The 9,380-nt window shown below is 38.4% G+C and overlaps 1 pseudogene across 1 annotated transcript; it reads left to right on the top strand.

The window, feature by feature from the left end:
• The first annotated feature begins 604 nt into the window (after nucleotides 1-604).
• Nucleotides 605-7,071, top strand: LOC145428302 (sterile alpha motif domain-containing protein 3-like; annotated as a pseudogene). Its single transcript, XR_013908578.1, has 8 exons — nucleotides 605-1,209; nucleotides 1,379-1,537; nucleotides 1,696-1,783; nucleotides 2,755-2,910; nucleotides 3,378-3,584; nucleotides 3,849-3,989; nucleotides 4,105-4,184; nucleotides 4,289-7,071. The product of XR_013908578.1 is annotated as a sterile alpha motif domain-containing protein 3-like (transcript).
• Nucleotides 7,072-9,380: the final 2,309 nt, after the last annotated feature.

The raw sequence follows: 9,380 nt of genomic DNA, 5'->3' as shown, positions 1-9,380 counted from the left end.
CCGGAGAAATAAAACGTGCGAGCGGAACGATAACGACGACAAGAGTCTCCCGATCGTTTACTCTTGCTGTCCTGTGAACAACATCGGCGTGGTGTTACTTGTTTGCTGTTTTCGCGATCGCGTCGCGCATGAGGATATCACCAGATAAACTCGCCACATTTTAAACATTTTGTTGTTCAACAGCATCAAGACTGACGGAGTGTGTTTGAGATAACCTCACAAGTGTCACAGATGACACATTTGGCGTTTTTTTGCTGGTTTGTCGGTAGCAGCTCCTGAAACGCAAGACTGCCACACATCTGTTCGACCAACGCCAGTTGATCTAAACGCCAGTAGATCTGGAACACCGGCGCGAAATTTGATTCCCTGGTAGCTGAATGCAGTTTACCGTTAGTGTATTAATGGTTTAATAAAATCACGTTTTTACATCCATTCCAAGGCCATTAACACACATGGGCAGCTGATAATAACGTTTAAAGGAAATATCTTGACGCCGCACTTGTTTAAAATATAACAAGGGTGTCGCAGCTGGGGTTTGATAGTCGCGTTTTAAGCAATGTGGGAACTTTTTCAGCATGTAATCTGAGCTTGTAATACGGTGTTATCACTATAAGTAATCGGTCTGAAAGAACAGACGGCAGAAACTGTCGGAAATCTGGAGAAAGGAGTCACCTTAGTAGTGAATATTAACACATTACAGCATTCTAGTCTTTTTTTTCTTCCAAACTTGAAAGGGCACAAAAGCATGCTCAGACTCTGCTCTCCTGTGTCCAGTAGTCCCAAACAAACATCTAAATTTAAAAATGAAAACTTTGCATATCGAGAGGATTCACTCTAAAGATTTGGTTTATTTTATTTAATTTACTGATTTTTTTAATGAATATTTCTTTGAACTGAAAGAAGTTGTACAAAAGGTTTTAATGTGTGTGATATACGGTTTTTACCCATGTAAAAATGTGGTGATAAATATCCTTACATTGAATTTAGAGTTTGTACTACCATTTATCTTGCAGACAATGAGGTTGATGGTGACACAGTTGACTGCGGTCTTACTGAGACTATGGTTGCATACCTTTTCCAAGGATCCTTCAAAAAGCAGGTTAAATTCAACCAGTTTGTGTCAAGGATGAAGGAATCTTCAGTGACGCTGACTCTACAGACTGTCTCTCCAGAAGACTGGCAACCATCTACTTCGTCAACTTCAATAAGGTATTTTCTTATTTATAATGAAGTTAGTATGTCTGAAGCATACATGTTGGCCGTTATGCACTTTTAGGATTTAGTTAATATGATCATTGTTTCTACCATATGTATTGTTACTGTAGTGTTTTATACTTCAATTCATGCAATAAAAACAAACACTTAACTGTTTTCACAGCAATGAAAATACTTTGAGACTGCCAGCCTCTTTTGAAATTCCAAGATTTCCCAAAAATCTGCAACTAAAACTGGACAACAAAGAACCGTGCCATAAAAATCCAAGGGACAGACACACAATAATCAGAGTTCTATATGAAGCTGTGGCACAGTATACTATGTAAGTTAATCAGGGTAATGTTAGCTTGTTGCTTTAGAAAAAGCTGAATCTGTCATATTGAAAATAAACGCTACATTACTAAGAAACAATAACTAACACTTGATAAAGTTTGTTTGTCAGCAGTTGCTCTAACACTTCTGTTTCTTCTGATATTACAGGTATCCCACAAATTCTGAATATGTGCAAGCTGTGAAGACGCTGGTAACGAAGTATCCTTTCCTCAAGGATCATGAGGGAAATGGTTATGTAAGTTAAATTTAAAATTAGCATAAGGTTCCTTCAAGATTACAAAGTAAAAGTGAAGCTTTTTTCGATCTTGTTTTGTTAGTAAGACAATCTGTAGCCTCTCAGTAGGTTTGTATGAAGTATGTGTTACGTAAGGCCCAAAATGGCCTCCGTACAAGAAAGTAGTAGCTCTAATATTGACCAGTAACGAACCACCACACGCACACTGTAATGGGTTACACAAGATTTATTTGTTCTTTCTCCGGGTAAAACTACTGGCTGAAGACACAACTCTGGCCAGGAATCCAAGGCCCAAAGCCACCGCGGTCAGGGTTGTTAGCCTTTTCAGGCCTGACTTCGTTCGAGGCTGGGTCTCCAGATCACATCCTGGGAGCTGGAACTTCCCCAAAACTGGTCCAGTTTCCTTGTCAGGGGCACAGAGAGTCTCCAGTCCAGTGTTTGTTTTCCTGCCTTCCAGCACATCCACTCACATCCCAATAAGAATGAGTCCTCCCTCCAACATCCTCAGTTTATTTTAAAAGCAAAACCAGGCCAGGTTAAAAATCTTTTCCATTAAAATGTGCACACTTCATCCTGGATCTTCGAGGCTTCCCTGCTTCACCAGTGTCCTACTAAAAAAAACAACGACAACCCCTACTTCCTGTTTCCTCTCCCCTTTATAGAGAAGGGCTCCAATCCTCCCCAATCAGCTGCTCCCTGTATTCAACTCCAAATAGCTGGCAGCTGGACTAGAGTAGAATCTCCACTCCCACATGGGTGTGGCCCACACCTCACATCAAACACAAAAAAACACCAAAGCATGCAATTAATACAAAACAAAATCTAAAGAAATGCCAACCCAAAAGCTTAGTGGGGGATTCTCTCCATCCTTTTCCACCATGCTATACTCTGTAACATATGTTTACTGATTCTTTGTTGGGTGTATTTTGTGTAGATTGTTTTTACAGTAACTTATGTTTCTGTTCAACAAGCACACATGGCATATGTCTTTGAGACGTAAATTCAAATCAGAGCGGGCACCACTAGTCGACAGTGAGGCAGTGAGGCGTTGTAAGGAGAAGTTTGGTTCTACGAGGAGAGGGCAGCCTAATAAATGTCAACGAACAAGTCAGAGAAATGTTTGTCAGGTTGGTGTGAGGGACACCTTGAGCTATAAAATGTTCTTGCCTCTGTTATTACATCTAAAACTAAGGATTAGGGATGCAACTGTACCTTTTTTCAAACCGAAACAATACCAATACTTGGATTAGAGCACTTGCTAATACAAAGTACCAGTGCTAATACTTCTACCTCACAAAAAATTATTAATTGGAAGGCGCTAAAAGAGGGTGAACTAGATTTAAAAAACAAAAACAAAAAAAACCCATTTTAAATATGACTCCAAAACTAAAATTTCAAGTTAACAATTAAGATTTTATGTGAAATTATTTCAGAGTTTCCATATTTTAAATATTGGTTCATGGTATCGGTTAACTTTAACCGATACGAGTTCTTTGTGATGCACAGATCGTGTCAGCTCTAATTGTATATTTAGTCTTATGTTGGGTTTCTAATCTGTTTTGACTTTCTCTTCTCACTCTTGCTTTCTTTCAAGGGACCATGCGTCCAAGGAGAGGATTTATTATCCATAGACGCCCACTTAAAGGTCATACAGTGCCAATATCAGAAGATGCAACCAGATACCATGGTGGTTCATAACCGTATGCAGCAAACGTTTGCTTGGCGGCAGAAAGAAATTGCAAATGGTATGCCTGTGGAAGATGTGTTGAAGAAGTACCCCTTCTTAGGGATGCCTACTGGTGTAAGTCAGAAAGCTGAATTGAACTTGGAAATAGCTGTCACATTTAACATGTTTATAGTAGTATATTTTATTTGCCCTTGACCTTGCTTTCTTCATCTGTCCCTCTTTCCTTTTTTTGTATGTTCATGTAACTTCTTACAGTATTGTTGTTAAATTCTATAAAAAAAATAATTATGCAGCACCATACATAATTAATATCAACTTTAGATTATTTCATTTTCATACACTGTTATTTTGTACTGAAAATGAATTTTTTACTTGTAGCTGTGCAACGAACTCAGGTGGATCCAACCAACAACGGGTAATGTAAGCCAGCGAAGGTGATTGGCCTTACACGAGGGAAAACCCCACTCTACCAGCTCTACCTTGATGCAAGAGAGGAGGCTCTCACTGATGACCTACCAGGTATTTGCTTTTTTTTTTTAACTTCAAGGCTTCCATTTTATATAATTTTTATAGGTAACTGGAAATGCCAGATAAAATGCATGGGTGATCTTGTGTTTTGTTGTTTTTTTGGCAGATCTTGACACAAGGGCTGCACTTTTATTCCTGCCATACGTCTTCAAGGAGAAACTGGATCTCTTTGTCATACTTGGAGAGGTGTGTGTATTAAAATATTTAGTCTATATAAAAGGAAAACAAATGTATCTTTTGTTAAGAGACTAAGATATTGCTTTCCTCTACCTTCTCTTTTGACTTCAAAGGTTCATCCGAAAACCCCCTATCCAACTGTTCAGCTACTTCATGAAGACTGGAAACCAGTGTTCTCCAGAAGCGCTCCAAACATTGTGAAGTTGGATGGCAGTGAAGTGTGCAGAAGCTCGTGTATTTTTGAAGGAATCATCTCTTATTTCTGCTTGTATTTTGTCTTCAACCTTGCTTATCCAAAACATCTGAAGAACACCCTGATTTTTCTCCAAAAGTACATTGTGAAAATAGATGAGGGTGAGGACCGGCCTCTGCCAATCACAGTCACCAGACAAATAAATCTTCTGTATTGACCACCATGCCTCAGCCATATCAGTGCTCCAAATGTGGCAGAAGAACCTTTAGTTTGACAAAGCTTATTCAGCACATAGGACTTATTCATTCCCATGATGCCAATTTTGATATAACCTGTGGACTCAGTGACTGCTGTTCTTCCTTCAAAAAATATGAATCTTTCAGACGACATGTGTATAGGAAACACAGAGAGCAAGTGTTGTGTCCCCATAAAGACTTAGATGAAAATGAGCAGGAGGTAGTCAGTCCACACCCAAATGAATTTGCAAATGACATAACTGAAAATATTGAAACCCCTCCATCCTGGGATGAATTTTTGATAAATTTCAGAGACAATCTTTTCAAGTTCATTCTTAAGTGCAGAGAGAAAAATTCTTTACCGGTCTCTGTTCAGGAAGAAATTGTGGAAGACGTAAATTTTCTGATGTGTTTTTTCAAGGAGAACTACGATGCTTTTATAGCATATCATTTAGAGAAAATGGGTCTTGACGTGTCTTTGTGTCCAGAGGTTAAAAATGTCCTGCATTCAAATGAATTTTTTGAGAAGGCTTCAACAGCTATTCGATCTCCTTATTTAGTCAAAGAACATTGCAAATCAAAGATCAACATGACAGAGCCTGTTCATTGCAAATTAAGAGACTCTGTGGGTCATACAGTTAGCTCGTATTCATATGTGCCTGTTGATAAGGTGCTAAAAAATTATCTTTCTCATGAAGACATAAAAGATCACATTTTTTCAAGTGGCAATTCGGAAACTGATGAATTTCTAACAGATTACTCTGATGGAGAAATCTTCAGACATCATCAATTCTTCAAGGATAACCCAAATGCACTGCGACTCCATTTTTATGAGGATGAATTTGAAGTACTTAATCCTCTAGGATCTAAATGATCCAAACACAAACTTAGTGCATTTTATTACACTGTAGGCAATTTGGACAAAAGGTACACTTCTCAGCAGAGGCACATTCATCTAGCGTTATTGGTACGCTATTCTTTCGTTAAGCGGTGTGGTTGGCATGTTATCCTTAAACCTTTGCTTGATGATTTGGAAAAACTTTCCACTGATGGCTTTACTTTTACCATTGATAAAACTGAACACACTATTCATGCTGCTCTTGCAACTTTATCTTGTGATAATTTATCAGCTCACATGATTGGTGGTTTTTCTATGTCATTTAACACTGGTAGAATTTGTCGGTATTGCATGGCTTCTTATGAAGATATGAAACAATCCTTTGAGGAAGAAAGCTTTGTTTTAAGAACATCAGAGGTTCACCAGTATCATCTTGCACGAATCCAAGAATTTCCGGATGATAAAACAATATATGGTGTAAATAGTTCATGTCCTTTTGACAGACTGAGTTATTTCAGTGTTACACAAGCTTTACCACCTGATGTAATGCATGATCTGTTGGAAGGTGTAGTTCCTCTAGTTATGAAACTAGTGATTTGTAAAGCCCACACTGAGAAGCATATTACAATTAGAGAGATCAATGAAGAATTGCAAAAAATGCCCATTGGTCAGAATGACAAAACAAACAAACCAGTACAGTTATCAGAAAGACTACAGAGTGTTGGTATTGTTGGATCAGCATCTCAAAAGTGGTGCCTGTTCAGATTGCTGCCATTTCTGATGGCAGACCGTGTGCCACCTAATTGTAAATATTGGCATGTTTTTCTTCTATGTCGTGAAATAACAGAGATTGTAATGGCTAAAAAAGTGCGAAAAGAGAATATTTTATTGTTGAAGTTGCTTGTCCATGAGTTTCTCACAAAACTGAAAAGTGTATTTGGGGATGTAATTACACCAAAGTGTCATTATTTAATCCACTATGCAAGACTGATTGAAATGTTCGGCCCTCTACGTTTGTTATGGTGTATGAGATTTGAAAGTAAGCACCAGTATTTCAAAACGTTGTCCCGCAATTGTAGAAATTTTATGAACATTGCTACAACTTTGAGCAACAGACATCAGTTCAGACAGTGCTGGGAGTTTTCTAACAAAAGTTTACTTGGTGAATTTGAAAATGTTTTTGGAAAAAGTGTGACTACACCATTTTTGTCATTACCACTGGAACTGCAACAAGCACTGACAGTCTATTGTGGCTTTTCTGAAGTTGATAGTGCTAAGAAAGCTTTCCAGCGTGTGTCAGAAGTAATTGTGAACAGTGTCAAATACTGTGTAAGAGATGTGTTTGTCATTGATGTACTGCATTCAGAGAAGATTCCTCTGTTCTGGCAAATTAAGTACATATTTAATATTGACACAATGTGGGTCTTTTGTGGAAAAATTCTCATTCCTCTGTTATATGACAACCATTTTCATTCATACAGTGTTAGAGTTGATAGTGAATGGACGTTGCTAAAACCTGGACAGGAAATTGATGTTGCAGCTTATGACACATACTCTGTTGATAACAGTTTGTATGTAACAGTTAAGCAATGTATTTAAGAAGGTAATAAATGTGACAAGTATTTTTGACTTTGTATCTTCAATTTTTCAAATCTTGAGAGGAAAAATGTAGGAAATCTGTGTTTAGATACTGAACCTTTAGAAAGACATTTTTGTACTCCTTTTAAGGGTTCTTTTTTGTACTTTATACTAAGGGTACAACTTTGCCCTTTAAAGTACAGGTTTGACATGTAAAAGGTACAAATTACAAGGGTACAAATCAGTACCCACAGTTTAGGGTACAGAACGGTACCTTAGAGGGTACCACCCCAGTGACAAGCCATTGTACCCCTATAGGTACATTTCTGTACTTTAATTTCTGAGTGTGAATGATTGATGAAGTTGAAAAGCTTAAAACTGAGCTTGACTAGGCCTTCCCCAGAGTCTCCATCAACACCACCTTTCCTCAATTCTTATGATGTATTACCACCAATTGGAATAGGCCATTAGAAGTATACTTCATCTTGTCTCCCTCTATTCTCTTTCCATCACCCCCAACCGGTCGCAGCAGATGGCCGCCCCTTCTTGAGCCTGGTTCTGCCGGAGGTTTCTTCCTAAAGGGAGTTTTTCCTCCCCACTGTCGCCCAGTGCTTGCTCAAAGGGGATCATTGGATTGTTGGGGTTTTCTGGCTTTTTCTGTAGTGTTTTCACCTTACAGTATAAAGCAGCTTGAGGAGACTGTTGTTTTGCCATGATGCTATATAATCTTAAATATAACTGAATTTTCTAAACATCTATTATAGCATCAAAGTAAAACAAAAAAACTAAAGTATACTTCAATGAAATTAATCAAAATGTCGAATCTGGCAAAAAAAAGAAAAGAAAAAAGGTTTCACCTTTAAATAAAAATCCAAATCACAAAAATTCTGATTTTTGTTGTGTGTGGGGGTTTTTGTGTGTGTTGTCAAGTATAAAAGTTTTGCACTCTGTCACGGTCTCGATGTCTGCCCGGCCGGCTCCGCAAGGTTACATATGTTTATTGTGTTGCTGCTTTCTTCCACTCGTCATTCTGCCTGGGCGGAGCTCAGGCCCACGCACCTGTCTGCAATTACGCTGCAACGTGTCCTGTCTGTATGGAGACTGAGAGCTGCCAGAGTAATAATGTAGATACAGGCCTCTTTCTCCTTCTGCTGGTGTTCATGGTTTTATTCCATTGATGTTGCTATCATTTGTAAATATATTTATTTGGTGTTATTTTATCAATTTTCTACTACTGTCGTTCATGTAATTTTTTTTGTATTTAAATATGATTTTTTTAAGTAATGCTGCGAGTTAAATAAAGGTTTCATTGAATAAAAAAAAGATTTAAAGATGACTGGTGGCGGAAGCAGAGCACAGACTGTGAGAATCTATCGCCATCGTGTGGTGCAGAGATATATTTCCATTGAATTTAGACAACGAAAGCTTGGCTCACAGAGCAGCTGCAACACGAACAAAAAACATTAAATAGCAACATATTATATTATATTATATTATATTATATTATATTATATTATATTATATTATATTATAGTGCAAACAGTGCAGGCTTCAGCTCTGGGGAAGAAGCTGTTCCTCAGTTTGGGTGGATTCTGTCACTCACAGCGTTGTTAGCCCTCTTGTGCGCGCAGACTGCAACCCCCCTCCCCCGCCCCCCCACTGTGCGTTGCCCTGATATCTGCAGTGTGAGGTTGGATCGCTCATTTTCATCCTCACACTGATGCCACTTATTTCGGTCTTTGTTTGACATAAAAGGGCATATTTGTCACTTTATTGCAACTATATTTGCACTCTTGAGCTCCTTCATTCACTGACTGATCATAAAGTTATTACTTGCGTTATGTATTCATCCTTTTGAACATAATTAATGAAGCCACATGTAATCACTAAAATTTGTATTTTGGGTACAATAAGAGAGTTTCAGATGTAATGCTGTTTTGTTTAAATTTCACCAACTTGCTGATGCCCACGGTTGTGAGTGCAGCTTCTTACTGTACATGGGTGGATGGTTGTAAATCACATCACAGATGCCAAAAACCTCTCAAACCAAGCCCTCTTGCCGGTGATGCTGTGCGCAACCTCGTGACAACCACATGACTGATACTAACTCCTGAGCTGACTGTATGCTAACATGCGCCACAAATAAGGGTCATATTTGGATTTAAAACAATCACCGAGAAGCTTCCACTGAATGCTACTTTCCCCTGCATGACACTGAAACCATTAACACATACTAACCCTCCATACCCTGTAGGAAACTCACTTGCTTGGAATAACATTTCAACAGGGAAAGAGTTGAGAGCAAATGTCCTTCTCTTGAACCTTCTGTCAGTCAGACAAGTGTAGCTTGGGCTTTTCTT

This window comes from Astatotilapia calliptera, chromosome 4 (assembly GCF_964374335.1).
Source record: "Astatotilapia calliptera chromosome 4, fAstCal68.1, whole genome shotgun sequence".
NCBI lineage: Eukaryota > Metazoa > Chordata > Actinopteri > Cichliformes > Cichlidae > Astatotilapia > Astatotilapia calliptera.
This window is presented reverse-complemented; position numbering and strand designations above follow the sequence as displayed.